Genomic DNA, 22,165 nt, shown 5'->3' on the forward strand with positions numbered 1-22,165 from the left:
AAAATCGTCAGAAGTTAGGCAGATAAGAGGAAAAGTACATCCTTGGAGTGAAAGGGATCAGTGCTCATTTGGCCAATTTCCCTAATCACTCCAGGCTGCCTCACCTTCAATAAATTTCCCCCGCGCTAATAATGTCATTACTTCCTTCACCGGTCCTCACCTGGGCAGAGGGCCGTAAGCGGATCGGTAAGTCACAGGTCACTGTGGGCCTTATGGTGGGTGGATACAAGGGCGGAAGTTGGAGTGTGCTCTGGGTGTTAATTGGGGCGATGTTGATGAAGGGTAGTGGTTGGCGATATATCATCTTATTAGGGTAGGTCCGGCGGCACGCATTTTTCGAAACAGAGGTCCGCAATGATACGTATACCAGTAGCGGACACCAGACACCCCGATAACTGATACTCGATACCTAATACCTGATACCCGACATCCGATACCTGACGACACTCGACAACCGACAGCCGCCACCCGATACCCAAAAAAGTCTCCATTAACACCTTACAACCTGATGTCTCCCTTAGCAGAATATGATCATGTGAAGGTAGCAAGATATAACGAAAAGAACGTCGCCAGTTTCATTGTGTTAAGGTGGACGAACTCGAAATAGCTGATGTGACGACTCGAGAAGGATTGGTGAAACCGCCATGGACTGACCAGCCTAATCAATAACTCTAACTGCCTGCCAACTGTCGGCCCGAGAAGGATTGGGTGTAGGGTTGTGGCGCCATAACAGTGCAAAGTGAAGGGGGAGCACGCGGGAACTTCCTACCCCTGCCAGGCCTTCACACCCCTGCAAGGACTTCTGATATATCACTGTGATAAATTCCAGCAGAACCCAGTAAGGTCTTGCTATACGTGTGTGAGGATTTGCTACTCATATTAAGACTTGTTACCCCTGCCAAAACTTGTTATCTCTGTTAGGCTTTTCAGTATATACTTCCTTGATAATTTACTACGTCGGTCTGGACATGTTACCCCTGCAAGATCATGCCAACTTCTTATTTATCCAGCAAGCACTCCCAGCCTCTGCAGGACCTGGTATATACCCTTGCAAGTACCTACTGTCAGTGGCAGGACTTCTTATTTTCTATATCCCTGTTGCCCTGTCATGATTTCCCACCCCTGCCAGGACTTCCTATACCACTATCATGACTTCCCACCCATACCGGGACATTCCACCCCTGCGTGCAACAGAAGGCGACACCCCATAGGAGGCGATTAGTCACACTGTCTGGAGCTAAACAGAGCTGGAATTAAGCGGGGAATTATGGCCCTGCTGATTATTATTCACCTGTATGGGAGCAGCCACCAACCCCTCCCTCACCTGGTTGTGATAGGGGGTATTAATAGTGCTGGGACTGAAATTGATTTATCAGGTAGACCATTATCTGTTGTCTAGCCATACATGTGACACACACGTACACAATAAACAGTACTTTACGCTGTATATGTGAGGCACTTCTGCCGGTTGAGATATAACAATGAAAACCTTACATTTCATTTGAATCTTATGCAAGCGATTTTTACCCACAAAACATTTTTCAACCAGTTCTAGGTCCCCGCCATCAAGTTCTCTCCATACCAAACCTCCTTCACATAATCTGAAATCCCCCCTTTAGCTTCTAATTATTCTCTGCCGTGTCCTTTACTCCTTACGACATCTTTAAATCATATCACAGTTCCATATGAGCTTTGCTATGTGGCACTTTGATTTCATTCACTCGCTTATTCCATAACAATCCACTCCTACCACCAAAAACTACAGGGCTACGGTGCAAAACTTTGACCTCCCCGGCGGGGAATCGAACCCCGGTCTCCCGCGTGACAGGCGGGGATACTAACCACTATACTACCGAGGACTGAGGCATAAGTAGAAGTGGCTTGGTAGAATTCTTTCACTGCCCTCCTTACTACCTCTCAACCAAAGCATAGTGTGGGCGCAGTCAAACGCACTCAGGTGACACATAGGCTAATTAAACCCCCCACACCATTCCATTCCATGTGGCCCAGGACCCCTCCCCTCCACCTTATCATTACCCCGGACAAATACGCCCCACACAGCGAGTCACCTGTGTCATTAAGCTCCGGGCAGGTGTCTAATTAAGGTGCCTAGGTGTGTTTGTGACATCCACCGGTCCGTAATAAGAGACTTCTTTTGTGTGTGTGTGTGTGATATTTTTGTGTCGTGTTCATTTCTATTTTTCGTTTTTTTTTTTTTTTTTTTCCATTGGAGGTATTGCAAGCGGAGGTGGGATGGGGGTAATTGTTGTTTTTTATGTTTTTCCTATGCGTGGACATACTGCAAGCATGTGCATGATTGCGCGGCCATATGTCAGTTTGGCTATTTATTATGAGAGAGAGAGAGAGAGAGAGAGAGAGAGAGAGAGAGAGAGAGAGAGAGAGGGTGTGTGTCCTGTAAAAAGATGGTTTACGGGTTGAAGAGAAGTTATAGAGGGGGATGTCGGCGACTGTACACACACACACACACACACACACACACACACACACACACACACACACACACACACACACACACACACACACACACACACACACACACACACACACACACACACACACACACACACCTCGATATATTGCACTCTTGTATAAGTGTTTGCACGGGCGTATTCAGAACAGGTGACTTGTGGCGTACTGTTATAATATACGCAAAGGTGATTTAACTTCGTGACCACTAGGACACCTTTTGATGTATTTAATCTTAATATTGTTTTTTCTGGCCTTAGGAAAAGTGTAATACTGTAATTTAGATTTCTCACATCCTGAAAGGGTTACAGATTCGAGTAGGAAAATATAGATGGTTAAATAATTTTAGTCAGTCTTATAACTAATGAAAGACAATATTGCTAGGGGTTTGAATTGCATCCTACAAGTCTTTAGAGATACACTGGCGAACCATAGTGTCTGCTGAGCCTGGACTTTTATATAAAACTGAATAGAAGTCGTAGTCTAGGTTTCACACCGAAGGAGAACCTCTTGTCTGATGTTAAGTTGGTAGGTGGAAGCCTTGGTTGAAAGCATGACTACAGAAAACATAGCACTGGATAGAATACTGTAGAAGTTTGATGCAGGGAAATTAACGATAATGAGCGATGATACAGGACATAACACAGTGTATCAGAGGCACAGTACAGTACAGGAAACAAGTAGCGGAATTAGCGATAATGCAGTGAAATGTGCGATAATATAGCACGCAACATAATCCAGCAGAGGAGCGATATTGCGAAAAATAGCGATATAATGTACCGTTACTAGTGAACACGACACAGTCAATCGGAAGTGTGGTATTGCGAAGTCAGCGATAATGTAGTATAACCGGAGATAATAAACCACACGACACAATCCAACAGAGGTGTCATACAGCGAGAACGTAGCGTAGTTAGCAACCATAACGTAGCATAAGTAGCGGTAATATGGCGCACGACACACTCCAAGACGAGAATGTAGCGGGAATTGAGCCGTCTCTATATAAGGACGTGGTGGGCGGGTACCTTCTATACTTGCGTCCCGTTGTTTATGGCGATTCGTAAATAAATATCCGTGCCCTGACTTACGAGGTGTGCTGTTAAGAGTTGTATATAGAGTCGCCCGCTGTCATTGGACCCGGGTTTCGGTCCCCTGGTCTCGTATGTATCTTTCTATAATTGTCCGGTACCTTGTTGACTGCGAGGACGTTTCTCTTTCTCTCTCTCTCTCTCTCTCTCTCTCTCTCTCTCTCTCTCCCTCTCTCTCTCTCTCTCTCTCTTGAGCTGTAGAGGTTAGATATAGCCTTCATTGACTGCTCATTGATGTTTTCCTCTCTGCTGAATAAATTCGTCTGATAATAACTAGAATTTATGACTAGAAACATCCGCGCTCAGACTTATGGGGCATGGTATTTAGATTTATATGTAGAGCCACCTACTGTTATTGGGTCCTGCTGAGGTGGCTGTTTTGATCCCTGTCGCAAATACATCTTCAGTAATTGTCTTACACTCATCGTAATCCCTTGAGTGAGACATTTTTGAGGCCTTTAGCGTCATGTCTTCACACTTCATTAAGGACGAGATTCCAATTACAAATCCATGTACTAAGAATTTCTAGCTGTCTCAAATTCCTTCCGTCATTGTCCCCATTCTTAGGTGAGAGAAGAGTCGTGGATGATGATTAAAATTTTATGCAAGGTAAACAGATTCAAAACCAGAAATGTGTACTGTGAATGTAGACCTCGATAACCTAGATGTCTGATGCTGTCTTGTTATGGAATTTCCCTGCTTTTGGAACACACTGGAGTAGCATTTACCTCCCCATCCATCTCCCTTTCCTCTTCCTCTCATCCTCTCCCTCACCATTCCATCTTCCTTCTCCTTTCCCTCCTCTCTCATACTCCCTTTTCTGCATCTCCCTCGGCCTCTCTCCCTCCTCCTCCTCCCCCTCCTATTCTCACCCTGGCGCTTCCTCTCCCCCTCCCCATCAGCGCACCCACCCATCTGCTCTCAGTTATGGAGATGATGGTGTGGTGAAGCGATGCTGATCAAGATGTGCAGGAAGTGAGACTTGAGGCCGATGACGTTTTAAAAGTTTTCTCTTCCTTATTGATTTAAGCAGTTCAGTTTTTTTGTTTTTTTTCATTTTATTTATTTATTAATTTCTATTTTTTACTGTAGGGCTTAGATGCATTCCTTATTCTCTCCACTAATTGAGCACTCCTCTAAATTGAACAAAAATCATCTAGAGGAATCAAGAATAAGTAAAAAAGAAAGTCACTGGAATGAAGGGGTTAAGTTGTATTTGAAAGTCTGGCACGGAAATCAAGGTTATGCTTGTCTCTGTGATATGGAACAACTGAAACGTGATGTAAGTTTAGGCCGTGATCTATGATTCTCAGACCCTGTGGGAAACGTGGACTGGCTTTGCGTCCTGTGAAAATGAATTTAAAAAAAGAGATTGAGGTAACACGGAAATGAAGGTTATGTTTGCCTTTGTGATGTGAAAGGAGTGGAACGTGATGTTAGTTTAGTTCGTGCGTGTTTTATGTTCTTAAGTTTGAACCTGGGAAACACTTGGGTACGTTTCTGTGACAGTGAAAAAAAAAACAAAAAAGCACGGAAGGTAAGCCTGTGTTCTTGGTGGTGCAACAGAACTGAAACTTGATTTTAGTTTAGATCGTGCGTGTTCCGCCTAGTTCTTGCGTCCAGTCCCTGGGAGAACCTGTAAGATACATAGATAGATAGACAAATAGATAGATCGATAGATAGATTTATATTTAGAGAGAGAGAGAGAGAGAACACGGAAATGAAGGTTATATTTGTGTCTGTGGTGTGGAAAAAGTGAAACGTGCTGTTAGTTTAGATCGCGCGTGTTCTGCGTTGTTCCCGCGTTCGATCCCTGTGAGAATTGCAGGTCTGTTCTGGCCCCCGTGAAAGTGGCCTGGATGAGAGACTGAGCCAACACGGGAATGAAGGTTATGTTTGCCTTTGTGATAGGGAGAAGAATAAGCCAGTTATGAGAAGGCTACGGTGACGGGATGGCATTGGACGTGACTGCAAGACGACCAGGTGTGTTGCCGGGGTTGGGGTAGCGTCTCGTGCCGCCATTTTTGCACAGTCGGCTCGAGATTGTGGAGTGAGATTGGTAGTGGACATTATAGCTTTCAGTAGTCTGCCCGTTTCACATATTGTCCTTTTTGTCTCTTTCATATACTAACATTTTCACATACTATTCATATCACATACCTTTTTTTTTCTCACACTTCCAGCTTCGAGGTCGCAGTGAGAGATTGGTAGTGGGGGTGACATACAAATGGCTTCAGTATTATGCTCGCTATCCTCTTTATATATTTCCCCTTTCACATACTTGCATTTTCACTCGTCCTTAACGCATACGTTTCTCACATTGCCAGGTTCGAGGTCGCAGTGTGAGATTGGCAGTGGGGGTGGACATACTCGTAAAAATGGCTTCTGGAATCTGCCTGACGCATATACTGTCCTTTTTATAAATTGTCCCTTTCACATACCATCCCTATCACATACTTTTTTCATACTACCAGGTTGGAGGTCGCAGTGTGGGATTGATAGTGGGGGGTGCACATACAGATGGGTTCTATAATCGTCCGTAATGGAAGAGATAAATGTTTGGGCAGGGGAGGACGAGGATAGGAATGATGACTGCTGTGATGGGGACGATAAGGAAAACGAACGAGCCTGACACGGGTGGGAGGGGGCAGTGAAAATGGTTATTGCTGGCACGACGTATGGGCTGTATTTAATTTTAGTTCTGGTTTCTTTTTCTGTCTCATTTTATCTGTCTGTCTATCTGTCTGTCCATATCTTTGTTTCCGTATCTATTTCGACGACGAGGGGAAGGGAGGCTTTGAAAATGGTTACTCCAGGCACGAGGTATGGGTTATATTTAATTTCAGTTTTCTTTCTCTGTGTGTCTGTCTGTCTGTCTATCTATCTGTCTATCTCTTTCTTTATCTGATCGAGGCTGCGAGAAGAAACGAAAGGAAACAGTCATAGTTATAGCATGAGAAAAAGGCTATGTTTAATTTCATTTTAGCTTTTTCTGTAGCCCATCTTTCTGTTTTTTGCCTTTTTCTGGCTTTGTATTTATTTCTCCGTCTTACTATGTAACCTGCGACAGTGGGAGACAAGCGAAATGGTTATTGCTGTTAGGACGAATGTTATTCTTTAGTTATTGTACGTCTGTCGAATTACTTAAATGAGAGTGAAGGGAATGTCAATAGGGGATTGTTCAGAAGTAGTATTTTGTTGATGGGGAGCTGCTTGTATAGACGAATAAAATGGATTAATATTTGAAACGTGCCCAATTTTTTTATTATTATTATTATTTTTTAAAGTAACGTCCAGGGGATTAGGTAACCTTGAGACCTTGGGGATTCTTCTAGTAATGAGTAAAATTGTCTCCCGTTAGCCAAAGCACATAGTTAACCTTTAGGACGACGACTTCTAGCAGGATAATAAACAGGTAGGTGAAAACTTTGAGCTAGCAAAGGGATACACCACCATCAGGCAGACAGACGCCGGCATCCTGTGTTTGAAGGGGGCGAGGCAAAGCAGGAACATAACTACCGCAGCCTGAAATACCTGCCGTGGTTGGTGAAAGGTGAGAGTTACTACGCTTAATGAGAGCAAGAGTGTATCGTGAAAAATGAGTTGGATACGTCACCACCAAGCAGATATAAGCCAGCCATCTTGTTTCGAGAGAGGTGGAGGGGAGGAGAAGTGGAGAGGGGGGAGATAGCGAGGGGGGGATCGGTGGACATGTGGTGAAAGGGAAATGAAGGAGGGTGGGGGAGGGGAGTTGACCAGGCGACTGTACGCTGTCATAAGCAGCTCCCACGTCCACTCTCTCCTCCATCCCCCGACCTCCCAGCTCTCTCTCAAAATGTCGTCCACCACCCATGTCGAGAATACACGCGCAGGTACCCTTTTGACGGTGTGTGTGTGTGTGTGTGTGTGTGTGTGTGTGTGTGTGTGTGTGTGTGTGTGTGTGTGTGTGTGTGTGTGTGTGTGTGTGTGTGTGTGTGATTACGGTTTGTTTTATTTATGTTTAATAGGGAGAACAGTGGTCAGAAAGGGAAGATAGATATTGTGACCTTTTTCGTTGCTCCTGTTATTATTATTATTATTATTATTATTATTATTATTATTATTAGGGGGAAGAGAGAAATAGGGTCTGCGGTATATGCTGTATGTAGCCAAGACTTTTTCAACTCATTTTTTGATCTTTTGTATAAGTATGATTATGTGCAGATTTAATTCTCCCTAGTTTGCTTATTGCTGTGATTTTACGTTAGGGTTTATATGTGATGGTAGTGAATTTTGTCAGATTTTTTTTTTTACCTTATTTCTGTTTGTGTTTTTGTAATTTGTGTCAGATTTTTTTTTTTACCTTCTGCTTGTGTTTTTGTAATTTGTGTCAGATTATTTTTTACCTTATTTCTGTTTTTGTTTTTGTAATTTGTGTAATATTTTTTTACCTTATTTCTGTTTGTGTGTTTGTAATTTGTGTCAGATATTTTTATTTATGTTTGTGTTTTTGTAATTTGTGTCATTTTTTAAACCTTATTTCTCTTTGTTTTTGTAATTTGTCAGATATTTTTTACCTTATTTCTGTTTGTGTTTTTGTAATTTGTGTCAGATTTGTATTACCTTATTTCTGTTTGTGTTTCTCTGATTTGTGTCAGAGGTTTTTTACTTGTTTCTGTTTGTGTTTCTGTAGTTATTGCTTTCTTCTGTATTCCTACCTGGTTACTTTTCTTCTCTGTTCACATCCTTTACTTTATGTCTGTTTTGTGTCCCGTACCTCTCACGTTTCTGTAAGACCCGTTTATTATTTTTATATTAGTAACGGTGTGCTGATTGTTTCCCTCACGCTAACCGGATATTTTTTGCCCATCTCACGTTTCACCATATCCGCGCGAGAATTTATGAGAGCATTTCTTTCTCCTTTCGTGTGTTTTATGAAATTTCCGCGTACTGTCCAAATTCTCCTCTTATCACCTTTGGAAAATAGGGAAGGTTTTTATTTACGTATTTTCTCGTGTAAATTAGCTTTTCTCGTGTATATTATCATCTTTGTGTTTATTATTAATTTTATGTTTATGTATTTGCGTGTTCTTAGGTCCGTATGGTTTTTATACTTGTGTTCTTATAATGGTGTTCTGAAATTTGTGTATATGTAACTTTGTATTTTTTTTGTGCGATGACTATGTGGCATCAGTAAAATTTAGCGTTTTCATATTATTTTCTTTCCATTTTTACGTTTCTGTTTATCATTTGAAATTATGGAATCATTTTTATATTTCCTTTTGTGTGTTTGATAAATATTCCGTGTGACCCATAATTCTGTCCTAAGCACCTTCCGGGAACCATTTCAGCTTTTTTGGTGCATCTTTTTTTTTTTTTTCAATATATTTCTAACCACTTAATCTTGGACTTTTCTATTTTTTTCCGCTTTCTATGTAGCCTTGTAATTAGTGACTTTCTTACTATATACTCATTCAGGAGTTTTTGTTTTAATTAGACATAGATTTTCGTTTTTAGCCTTGTAATTATTTTTCCTAGACCCTACTTTCGTTCATTATTAACTTACGGTAGCTTTTTTTTATTGTATATTTTGTTTTTATATTTGTAACTATTTGTGTCCTTGTACTATGCATCATATTTCTGTCATATTTCCTAATGTTTATAAATATGGTGCTTTCTGTAAATCCTACTGGGTTACAGAATTTACGTGTAGCCTACACGGCTTGCCAAATTGAAATGCATTTTTTTCCATGTAACTTTATTTTCTTGTATTTTTTTGGTTAATTTACGCTGTCATTTTCTTTTCAGTTATGGATGTTATTTCAAGAGCTATGGCAATTGTGCACCAGGATTTGGGAGCCATTTTGTATGACTGTGAGTATTGCCTCTCTCTCTCTCTCTCTCTCTCTCTCTCTCTCTCTCTCATTTTTCTAACATCACGTACAGGTATTACAGGTATATCCACAGCTGAAATTGAGACTATTTCAATTTTTCCTTCTCTGTGTGTTTTTATGTAGGAATATATCGTGCACTCCCGAATTCTCACCACTTCATCTTCTGGGAACCATTTCTCTCTTGAATAATAAGTTTTTTGCTTTTATAATATTTTCAGCTGTTTATTGGAGACCTTTATATTGTTTTTTGTTTTTCTATATTCGTAAGTATATTAATGTTTTCTCTTTAGGCTACGATATGTGCTTTCCGTAAGAATCGCACGGTTTTAGAAGACTGTTTTCACTGTTTTTGTGTTTCTTAGTGTAATTATAGGTTTTTCATTAATGATATGTGCTCTCAGCAGTATTAAGTGTTTTTATAAGACTTTCAGCCCTTTTTATACTTGCAACTCTTCAGTCGAATTAACATCTCCCTCTCCCCATCCTTTGTCTTTTCGTTTTTTTTTTTTTTTTTTTTGTATGGATTATATTTGTTTCGTTCTTGCTCATGCTCAGCCAGTAGCACGATTAGGGACGTGGATGTAACTTCGGTTGTTGCGGGTCGTCTTTTAGGGTTGATCAGGATTTTGCTAGAACTGATTGTCTTATTTTCGTGAGGCCGATGGTCATAAATCTCAGTCGTCTTCCATGTGGTTTATGAGTGTTCCGTGAGCCTTCTAAATTTCCCGCCTAGATCACCGTCCACGAAACATATCATCATCATCATCATCATCATCATCATCATCATCATCATCATCATCATCGAGCCCAGTTTTCAGTCAATACATGGGATGGAAAGAGAGCCACTTTTATTGCTTATATTTTCATCATCATCATCATCATCATTATCATCATCATCATCATCATCATCATCATCATCATCATCATCATCATCATCATTATAATCATCATCATATGTTTCTAGCCTAGTTTTCCGCTCATACATGGGATGGAAAGAAGCCATTTTAGTTGCTTATAATTTTGTGCGCATAATATTTCAGTCTTAAAGTTTGTAACAGTGTAATTATCTCTTCCTAAAGATATGTCGATTTAGTACAATTTTCAACTTTTTTCTGATATCTGAAAATGTGATTATTATTTTGCTAAAGCCGGATATATGACATTTGTTGATATCAGGTCGCGGTATATTGGCAGTCGAATTTATAACCCCATTTCCTTTCTCTCCTTCCGCGTGTTTTATGGAGATTTCGTGAGCTCCCTAAATTCTGAGCCAAATCACTTTCCAGGAACCATCTCATCATCATCATCATCACCACCTCAGCCCTATTTCTCGCTGACACATGGGATGGCACGGCACCATTTCAATTGTGTATTTTCCTCCATCCTGCGCGTGCTGCTGGAGCGTTTGCTGGGGAGGGGACGGTGGCGAAGCGGGAGGGGGCAGGGGAGGGGGCGGAGGAGGGGACAAAGGGGGAAGGGGAGAGGGGGGGATGTTGAGGAGAGGGACAGCGGATGGGATTAGAGCCGAGTTGCCAGATTTCAATTTTTGTCACTAATTTTTGGTAATGATTTTATATATAAGGCATAATTAAGACTTTTTTTTTTTTTTGCAACATTTTAGAGGTTTTATTACACTTGCTTTACTCTAACTTGGACTAACGCTGCCATCTCTTCACCTTGAATGCAAAGGCGTAACCGTAGATTAACGCTAGCTTATGGTACTAGTCACGAAGAAGAGCTATGAAAAATGTAGAGCCATAGTATTGCTTTATTTTGCCATAGAGTAGCGTGAAATAAACTGCAAAAGAACAAATATCTGGGCCATGTCAAGATACAAGGTATATAGTAAATTAGCGATAAGATGGAAATTTTATCGTTTCTTTGGTACTTAGAGATTTGTCATTTTTATCAATATTTCAGCGATAGTCTTGATATTATAAGGGCATTATTTCTTGCTATTTTCTAGAGTTTTTGCTGCCCTTCCTAAGCGATACTCGTGTGCCTATTCTGATCTTGCGAAACTGAACACGTAACTCTGGCTCATTAGAAACCAGATAAAGCCAGTTACCTTTTCCTTAAATGCTCTGACTCCAAACCACCCGGAAAGAAGAGAGTCGGTCGGGGAATATTATAAAGTTGGCTTAACAGTTCAGGTGAAAATTTCGTAAAAAAAACACACACACACACACACACACAAAAACTAATGTCGGATGAAAATTTCGTAAGAAAAAAAAATAGTATCTCATCTGGTTTGATCGGAAAATACCTGGAAATAGAGAGTCTTGGGGGAAAGAAATTTGGTTTGACAGCTCTGGATTTGCGACGAAATAAACTCTCTGATGCATCCCTCGTTTTGAGAGAGAGAGAGAGAGAGAGAGAGAGAGAGAGAGAGAGAGGGGGGGAGAGAGAGAGTCCATCGCGAGAGAAGAAGAAATAATATTAGCCTGCAATCTATCACTTGGGCCAACAGTTACCATAAGGCTAATAAGAGAGGAGACGGGGAGCTCGATATAATAATTTCCCTTCCCCGGCTGAGCTAAGTTATCCTCGGCCGTATATAAAGGCAGGTAATAGGTGAGAAAGTTCCATTTAGGGCGGATATATGACATATTTAGAGGTGTGAGTTATGGCGGGGGGGTTTTATGGTGTGGCGTCAGGATTGGGATGGGATGGGATGGCCGTCTGTTCTGGGGGAGATATTCAGAAAGGATCCCACCCGTTTCTGTTGTTAAGTCAGCACAAGAGTGAATTGCAGTGTTGTATTTTTCTCATAGGCGTGTAGAGCTGCATGAGTGAAGATACTGTACGCAGTCCCATGCAACACTTAACCCCTCCGGTTCTGTTGATAAGTCACCGCAGAAGTGAATTACGGTTGGAAGTGATTTTATTCAGTTGTATATGCTGCATAACTGAAGATATAAATAAGCAGATCTATACACAATCAAGCCCGCACGTCTCTCTCGTTTGCCAGAATAAAATACCAAATACGTACTCGTTGTGAAGGGTTTAATGGATATTATTTTTCAGTTCCTTGATACATAATTCCATAATACATAATCTCTCCGAATCTGAATAAAATCGTCCGGCGTTATCCAGTATATTATGCAAATCACGTCCTCGCGCTGAAGGTGTTAATTTCAAGATAATCTGTGGATATGGTGTCTGGTGTGCGTCTGGTGGTGGTCCCATTCGGCGTCTCGTATGGCCAGCTCCGGAAGTCATGCTATCGGTTCCTCGTGTGTGTGTGTGTGTGTGTGTGTGTGTGTGTGATCGAAATGTGGACGGGTCTTGAAAATGGCCTGTTTTAGTTTGGCTTGTCGTCTGCAATGAATGTTTTTTTTTTTTTCTTTCCCTATTTATGATGCTTCATGATCGGTATGGTTTTGTCATCCACGGGAAAGCCATGCCTAACCACTTTTCACTCTTTGCGAACACAAGACACAAGATGGTACAGGATAATGACGATAATGATGATGACGATGATGCGTCCTTTCTTCCGGATAGTGACAAAAGCAAAAGTAACATAAAAACAAACCCAGAGAGCTATCACAAAATAGGTCATTTACAAAAGAACAGCACCAGTATCCTAAACATCAGTGGCGAGGCGACACAGTCACAAAACACAGCCACAAAAAAACAAAACAAAAACAGTAACCTAAACAGTGTTGACGCTACTACAAAACAAATATATATATACACACACACACACACACACACACACACACACACACACACACACACACACACACACACACACACACACACACACACACACACACACACAAATCCAAACAACAGTGGCGACGTTACCACAAACCCAGTCAACCAGAAAACAAGTAAAACAAGAAAAATACGCTAAGGACAATGGCAACAACAGCAAGAAAAATAATGGCTTATATTTTTACTTTCATAATTGACTTGGGACGTGCACGGGAGAATAATAGCCTGATCACATTTATTTAGCTTTATGGACGTGGCATTTAGCTGTCTATCTCTTCCTTAAGTCTTTCAGTCCGAGGGCGGCCGTAAATTTTAAAGCTGTGTCAATTCGTCGTATGGTAGCAAGAATAAGATTGCAAAAAAGTGTGTCGTCAGCCCATAGAAAATAATCTTTTTGTTGCGAAGAACGAACTGTGTGTGTGTATGAGAGAGAGAGAGAGAGAGAGAGAGAGAGAGAGAGAGAGAGAGAGAGAGAGAGAGAGAGAGAAAATCCGTTAAACGTATTTAAATTGAAAGAGAGGAGGAAAGGGGGGGGGAAGAGGAAGGAGATGGAAGGGGGAAGCGAGGAGGCGAAGGAGAGGGAGGTGGAGGGCAGATAGGTATAGCAACAAACAGACGGAGAGGAAAACACATCAAAATCTACGTAATCGCTTCATCATCTTCACAGTGCTCTTTCTTGGTCTGTGTAAATAAGCATAAACCATGCTGCAATAGAACACTTGCAATAAAATTCCCACATGCATAAGAGAGGTTGCTGTGTTGCAGCAGATTAGTGATGGAGGGAGGTAGTGGGCTGGCGGGAAGAGCTGGAGGATGGGAGTGGGGAGGCAGTGTCGGTAGGGGTGGGGGGTGGAGGGAATTGCGTAGTGGGACTGCGGAAGGGGTTGGATGGGGAGGGGGGAAGGGAAGAGGGTAGGAATGGAGGGAGGTAGGGAGAGTCTGGCTTGGGGTGGAGGGCAGCTGCATGATATCTGGATGCGTTGAGATGACCAGATTAAACGTTTTTCACAAAGGTACTGCCTATTGTATCACTTTTCCATTTATTACATAAAGGACTGATGAATCCAAAGTTGAAATTATATGTCTCAGTTAATGCTGGAGGTGTCATTTGAGGACTGTAATCAGTTTACGTTTCTTAAGAGATGCGGCAACTTACCTGTGTGGGGGATCTTGGAGAGAAGCCGTGGAATGTTACTCAGTTACCATCAGTACATATCGAGCACATTTTTATTAACTAATCCTCGTTTTCACAAGACAAACTTGGGGTAGAATATAAAGATGAAATTATGTGAGTTTTGAGGTAGTAAAAACAAAGGTACAAATGCTTCTTTTAGGCGTTGTTTATTTAGCTGAATGATTATTGATGGCAAGTTCGTGGGGAGAGACGCCACGGTTATGGGCTGCTGTTTGCCGGCGTCAGACAACCGGCTCATCTTGTCGCGTGTAGTTTGATGAGTGTCCGTGATTTTTGTCTGCGTTTTTGCGCTTGAAGAGAAGAACGGCTTATTAGGCGTCGAATCAAGAGCTTGGTGGCTTTGCGGTGGTTGAGAGGGTGGCGCAGGAGACCACGAAGTAACGTAGAAGTTATTAGAAGGTAAGTTAAGGAAGGATTACAGGAGGTTGTTGTACAGGTGTGGTGATCCTGTTGGTAGCGAGGCCGTCAGGTATTTCATGGAGAAAGTTCACGTGATTTTACGATATTCCTGTAGGTAGGTAGGTAGGTTACTGAATGAAAAGCATACCAGTAACGAAGTAGTTAGCGGTGAAGGAACTGCGCGATATAATGATGCCTCGGTACTTTAGGTGGGTAGGTAGGCATGTAGGTAGATTGATAGATAGGTATTTAAGCAAATGCTCACCTAAACAGAATAAAGTAATATGGTAGTAGCTAGAATAAACTGTAATAAGTCATCATACTGAAGTGATTAATGTACCCGACTATTACATAGACATCACTAGGACAAGTGAGAGAGAGAGAGAGAGAGAGAGAGAGAGAGAGAGAGAGAAGGGGGAGGGAATGAAGGAGTCCACTTGAGGAAGGAGGATGGGATACAGAAGGAATGGAGGTAGCATAAATAGGGGAAATGATCCAGGGAAGAGGGGAATACCAGGAGAAGATGAGGGGTACCAGGGAGTGTGAGGGTAGGGGAGGAGATGGGGGGTGACAGAGGAAGGGGAGTGACGCTAAGGAAGGGGAGGGGGTTATCAGACCAAGGAAAGGCTTCTAGTGAAAGACGAAGGTGCAGAGGTTGGGGAGAGATTGGGGAATTAGAGAATTAGAGAGGGGGAAGGGGTTTTAGGGAAACATGGTGTTTACCAAAGGGAAGGGAAGTGAGGGTACCTAGGTGGAGAGTTGGCGCACAAGGGGGGAAGAGAGGAGGGGTGATCAAAGAGAGGGAAAGGCACTAGGAGAGAAAGAAGAGAGGGGGGGGAGGTGTCAGGAGGGGGGATGGGGGTTGTTCGTGTCGCCAGGTGCTACATTGCCCTCGCGAAATTTCAGACGATTTGAGGTGTCATGGGGGTGATATGTCAGACTGGTGGCATGGGGTGGGGGTGGGGGGTTGGGAGGGGAAGTGGACGTGAAAAGGGGGGAGGGGGTGGCTGACGGGCATGAAGGGTTCCTAAACAGTTGTGGAGGAGAAGTAGGCGTGGGGATTGAGGTGAGTGTGGAGTTGTAGGCGTGAAAATAAATGCGTCCAGTAGTTCATGCAAGTTGTGTTAATTCAGTGTTTAAATCTAATGAATCTTGCTAAATTAAACCCACACTGCTCAGTATTATTTTCTCTAAGTCAAATAAGATCTTAAGTGGTAATATTCAAGTAGGTTGGAAGGGATTGTAATATTCCTTCTTCATACTGGACGCCGGATATTTGGGGTCATAATTTCCATTTCACCATGTCAGTACCATTTCCAAACATACTGAAACATTCTTTAAATAATCATTATTAGTCAGCTCGGTAGGAATATCGTTTCATTAGTTCACAGCCTCAGAAGTGCAAAAGATTTATTAGTCGGAACTAAGAGAGAGAGAGAGAGAGAGAGAGAGAGAGAGTGGGAGGGAGGAGGGGGGGGAAGGAATTGTTAGTTGGTGAGTGAGTGAAGACATCCAGTTGCGTCTTATTTCAGGTCTGATTATACGTTATTATTTTCACTAAGTTATTATCCCAGGCAATTTTGGAAATGGCAAATGTACTCTGTTTTAATTTATTGAAGTTCCCTCAGCTTACTTATGGCAGCGAAGTATATTAAGATGGCGAGGGAGTATGTGACATTGTAGAACCAGACGCCTTCTATTTTGGGGGAGGTATTAAGAGTATGTTTTCATGGGATTATTATATATTTTTTCGATTTTGCACTCAAGTTCTGGATATAATTAGAATTTTTATGCTTATTCCCGTCAGTCATGTGGATTAGGTTGCTGTATTTAAGCTGCAAAACACTAGATGGTCACAGGACAAGTATGGAAGTAAGGTAATACAGTCTTTATAATCTCAGCGTGAAATTAAGATCAGTACTAAGGCTATTATTTGTTTTGAAAAAATTGTATGCACATTGATTCCGACAGAAGATTAATGGTGAAATATTCTGGTGGTAGTAATTGACTTAGAAGTGTTGAATGTTCGCGAATGAGGTATGTCTCTTTGCAACCTTCTCTCCCCTCGCTGTACTCTACTGTTTTCCCTACTCCACTGAACTCATCCTTCCAAGACCCACCGTCTCCCTGTCATGACCTACCGTTCTTTACCTTCCCCTATCTTGCACAGTCCCTACCTCACACTACTGTATCCTGCCCTACCTACTCCATCCTCCCACCCTACCTACCCTATCCTCCCACCCTACCTACCCTATCCTGTCACCCTACCTACCCCATCCTCTCACCCTACCTACCCCATCCTCTCACGCTACCTACCCCTTCGTCTCACCCTAAACGCCCCTCTCTCGCCCCTTTCCCTATAAAATAAGGTGTGATATATACACTCCCTTCCCTTAAGCACCCTAATCATAGGCGATCAAGCCCTGTCAGGGTGGGTTTCCGTTCTCCCTTTTTTAGTAGCCTTTTCTCTTTCACTTCCACGCTTGGTTCTCTCTCTCTCTCTCTCTCTCTCTCTCTCTCTCTCTCTCTCTCTCTCTCTCTTCCTTCCTTCCCTTTTTTGCATTCTCCTGCCCTTCCTCCCTTTATCTTATTTTCTTCCTTCCTCTATCATTCTTTCTCCCTCTGTCTTTCGTCTCTATTTATTCTTCACTCATCTCCACTCCCTTCTTCCCCCTCCTTCTCCCTAGTTTTCTTTCTCCTTTTGTTCTCCTTCCTCCCCCTTCTTTTCCTCTTTCCCACCTCTCTCTCCCTCCCCCTCACTTTTTTTCTTTCCTCCTCAAACCCCGACCAGCTCCCTGTATTACCCCTTCCGACGAGAGAGAGAGAGAGAGAGAGAGAGAGAGAGAGAGAGAGAGAGAGAGAGAGAGAGAGAGAGAGAATGATTGTTAGTAAAAAATGTCGACGAGTACTTGAAGGAAGACAGCTTGGAGTGGTTCAGGAGATGTGGTAGAGAGACAGCTAGGTGTTATTGTTAAGATTGTCCACAGATTATAAAAAATGTCCCCAGATTATAAAAAAATGCAAGGAAAAGGGATAAAGAGAAGGAAATACTTATAAAAATACATAAATTAGGACGGGATAGCATAGGGGATGATTTGTGATAGGGAAATTGAGATATTTTTATGCAAGGTTGTTCCCCGATTGGTCGCTAAAAAAATAGTTGAGGAAATGGAAAGCGAAGTGAAAATTTTGCCTTTGGTGGAAAAATACGCGAGGAAATGGAAAGCAATGTGAAAATTTTTGCCTTTAGTGAAAAAAATAGATGAGAGAATGGAAATGGAAGTGAAATTTTGCTCTTTAGTGAAAAAATATGAAAATGGGATGAGTACAGAGAGAGAAATAAGTCTTCCCAAAGCTTGACGTAAACATAGGGGAAAAAGTCGAACCATTTGAAACGCGCGCTGGTAGTGATAGGGTTTTCATTGTAGTTCGTCAGTTGTGAATATTCTTCGGTTGTAAATTTTCTTTGACCGTACATGAAGGAGGCTGGTAACGTTAGCCTAGCCTCGGTACCCTACGCCCTGAAGAGGTTGTTGAGAGATTGACTGTGATCTATAGTTTTTCATTTTGTTATCATATCTTTTTCTGTTCATTCTTCTCATTTACTTTCTTTCGTCTCTCTCTCTCTCTCTCTCTCTCTCTCTGCATGTATGTGTGCAAACTGTCATTCTGCGTATGTGTGTGCTTTTCTTTTTTTCTTTTTCTTTTCACACAATATCCCCCTCTCATGGTCCCCGGTCCACCCAGCAGACACACCGGTCCAGTAGTCGGTCCAGCTCGAGTCGAAACTAATTCCATGGTCATTACCCCATAATTAATGACCTGATAGCAATTAATCACGGCCGCACCTGGATGACGTCATGATTAGGGGGTTGGACCGCCACGTGGAAGGAAGAGTTGGAGGGGAGAGAGAGAGAGAGAGAGAGAGAGAGAGAGAGTGTGTGTGTGTGTGTGTGTGTGTGTGTGTGTGTGTGTGTGTGTGTGTTTCTCTTTCGCCGATGTCTTAATTTTTACCTGATCCCTGTCGCAGTTTTATTATTTTTTTTTTTTATTTTCCTATATTTCTGCTCTGTGATTTTTTTTTCTGTATAGTGTAGTTGATATTAATTTTTCTTTTTATTTACATGATCTCTGTATCTAAACTTTCTTTACGGTAGCCTGTTTTTTTCTTTCCATATTTTCTGAGTACTCTTTTGTCAGTGATCTTTCTCTCTTGTTGATCTAAATTTTCTCAAGCTGATTATCTCTCTCTCTCTCTCTCTCTCTCTCTCTCTCTCTCTCAATTGTCACAGCCGCCATATAAGTCCCCGGGTTCGATTACTGTGTGAGTTACAACGACCCTGGCCAGACGTGCCAAATGACGCCCTTAATCTCTAGTAATTAGCTGGGTAAGTCCAGAAGCGAGGTGGAGGGGGAGGGGAGAGAAGATTGGAGGGGCAGGGGGAAGGAGGATGAGGGGGAGAGAGAGGGGGAGAAGGCGGGGTGAGAGGCGAGAAAGAGGGGAAAGGTGCGGTGAGGAGAGATAAAGAGGGGGAAGGTAGGGTGAGTAGCTGGAATGAAGAGAGACAGAGATGGAAAGGCAGAAGACGATGGGAAGGCACTGGGATGTGGGGAGGTGAATGGAGAGAGAGAGAGAGAGAGAGAGAGAGAGAGAGAGAGAGAGAGAGAGAGAGAGAGAGAGAGAGAGAAATTGTGAAGTAGGGGGAGGAAACTGGCGTTGAAAAAATAAAAAACGAAATAGTTATTGAAGACAGGAAGACCCAAAAAAGAGAGAGAGAGAAAGAGAGAGAGAGAGAGAGAGAGAGAGAGAGAGAGAGAGAGAGAGAGAGAGAGAGAGAGAGAGAGAGAGAGAGAGAATCAGCGTGAACAGAGTGAACAGGAAAATATGAGAGAAAAAAAGGAAAAAAGTATGAAGTAACGACAAATATAAAGCACAGGAATACTATATGAAGGCAGTTAACCCTCTCAGAGTAGGAACAACTCTAGCACTGAATTTCAGGTAACGACAGACGATTTTTATTGAACTGAGAGTGAGTCATAGGAGCCTAAGTAAAAAAGAAAATGAAAAGAAGACTCAGTATCATTCGAACTTTATTTTAGGGTTAGTTTTGGCAGATTGAGCTGGATCCAGAAAGAGGGAAATGAAGGCACAAAATCGGGAGACACTATCATCAAAGTAACCTGTGAATTGAGTCATAAATTAATTCACTCCTCATGCAGGCCTTTGAAATTTTTGTCTCCATCTCACAGGCAGTATATTTGAGGCTCTGAGTTCATTAACAAATTCCTGACTTCCATTCCTCATGACCCGCCGGCATGTCGTAAAAACACACCATCGTACACCAGCTCTAAGAGTAGGTAGACTGGGAGTATCTCATTATAACAGAGTTCGGTATTAGTGTCCAAGTGATGATATGTGAGGGTGTATCGTGCTTTATTTGACGCGTGGGTCCACCTCAGGGTCTTCGGGGAAACAACTTACTCAGTAATGTTTACTGGAGAACAGTACATGAGAAGTAAAGTGGCGTGGTGGTAGCGTTTTCCTTCCTCGATATACGTGTGCCTGAATTCAGGATTGAAGAATTAAGTCGTGGCGGTGATCTGAAGTATGTGTTGGCAGTTTGTTCTTTCATATGCTTCTACCGATGACAAACACAGGTTATGACACACACACACACACACACACACACACACACACACACACACACACACACACACACACACACACACACACACACACACACACACACACACACACACACACACACACACACACACACACACACACACACACACACACACACACACACACACACACACACACACACACACACACACACACACACAGCCATGACAGCAGATCTGCATTCATAAGCTTTATTCGCCACAGACATCCCTTCCCCATTCATATTGCACCAGCATGGGAAAGGATATATTCTAATTACCACTGCCTTTCGTGATGGAATGAACCTCACAGTGACATACAATCACATGAATTTAAATATAACATGCTTCACTTGGCAGCAGTGGTTGATTATAGTCATTTTCACATTATAGTGTAAAAGACTTTGGTTATAATGGTGTCAGAGTGCTAGAGTGCGTTCTTGAGCCTTTATGAAGCGGGACAAACGAGAGTAATAATTCAGAGGGTGATTGAGGAAGGAACCTAAGGAGGGGTGGTGGCGAGTGAACACAAATGAAGAGGCACAGCTTCTGTGGCCTCACTTTTTACCCATTTTATTTTATGCATTACTTTTTTTGAGGAGGGGGGAGGCTGCTTCCGAGAGAGTTTAGTATGATCCTTTTCCATTTATTCTTGAAGACTTGAAAATTTTGTCATTGGCTGTGTAGTCCATCTTTTTTTTTTTATTTTTTTTTATGCGAGGAAGAAGGAACCAAAGGCCATGGCCCGCAGTAACAGTTCCCTCCAAGAGAAAAACAAAATACAAAAGAGAGCCAAATTCAAGAACCGATCATTTTGAGATGCCTGGACACACTGCGTTTGAAAGACTGGAGATCATAGGCAGCAGGAAATACAGATAGAGGGAGACAGTTCCAGAGCTGACCTGTTGCATAAATGAAAGACTGGGAGTAACGGTTAACTCTTGCATTAGAGAGTTGGACAGAAAAGGGATGAGAGTTTGCTGCCAGACGGGTGCTACGCGCCCGTCGTAGAGGTGGAGGAATGCAAGCAGACAGTTCAGAGGAGCAGTGACCATTAAAGTAGCGATAGAAAAGAGATAAAGATGCAACAGTGCGGCGAAGAGACAGAGGTTGAGGGGAGTCAGTAAGAGGGGGAGAGTTAATGAGACGAAAAGCCTTTGACTCCACCCTATTGAGAAGAGCTGCATGTGGGGAGCCTCCCCACACATGAGAGTTGTACTCCACACAGGGGCGGATAAAACCTCTGTATAGAGTCAACAATTGTGCAGGGAATGCTGCTTGATAGTGCTATTTTTGTGCCTTTTCCTTCTTTCTCGATCCTACCTGATCCCATCTTTTAGGTAGGAATTAAGGTTGGAAAGCTGCTGCTATTAGTGATGATAGTGCTGCATTTAACACTCCACTCCACAGCTTCCCCTATCCACCTACTCCCACTCCATCTCACCTCAGCCAGCAGCCATGAGTGAGTGATTGAATGAGTGAGTGGGTGGGTGGGTGAGGGAGTGAATATGAGAGTGAGTGAATGAGTGAGGGAGTGATGGAGGGAGGGAGTGGGTGAGTGAGGGAGGGAGGGAGGGAGGGAGGGAGTGGGTGAGTGAGTGAGTGAGGGCAAATGGCCGGAAAGGGTAATGTTTTGACCGTAAATAACCGGTGGGGGAATTAAAGCTGACGCCGACACCTTTATATCCTTTGCCGGCCTTCCGTTTGTCGCCCCTGATGACTCTATCCACACACACACA

General features: G+C 42.5%; 1 protein-coding gene and 1 non-coding gene across 2 annotated transcripts in view; both read right to left on the reverse strand.

The window, feature by feature from the left end:
- Positions 1-22,165, reverse strand: part of LOC145404687 (uncharacterized) — a 155,699-nt gene that overhangs the window by 30,461 nt on the left and 103,073 nt on the right. The gene's annotated exons all lie outside the window — the stretch shown is intronic.
- Positions 1,788-1,859, reverse strand: TRNAD-GUC (transfer RNA aspartic acid (anticodon GUC)). Its single transcript has one exon. It is a non-coding gene; the product is annotated as a tRNA-Asp (tRNA).

This window comes from Coenobita brevimanus, chromosome 64 (genome assembly GCF_032717465.1).
Source record: "Coenobita brevimanus isolate Jiangsu-jjx chromosome 64, ASM3271746v2, whole genome shotgun sequence".
Taxonomy (NCBI): domain Eukaryota; kingdom Metazoa; phylum Arthropoda; class Malacostraca; order Decapoda; family Coenobitidae; genus Coenobita; species Coenobita brevimanus.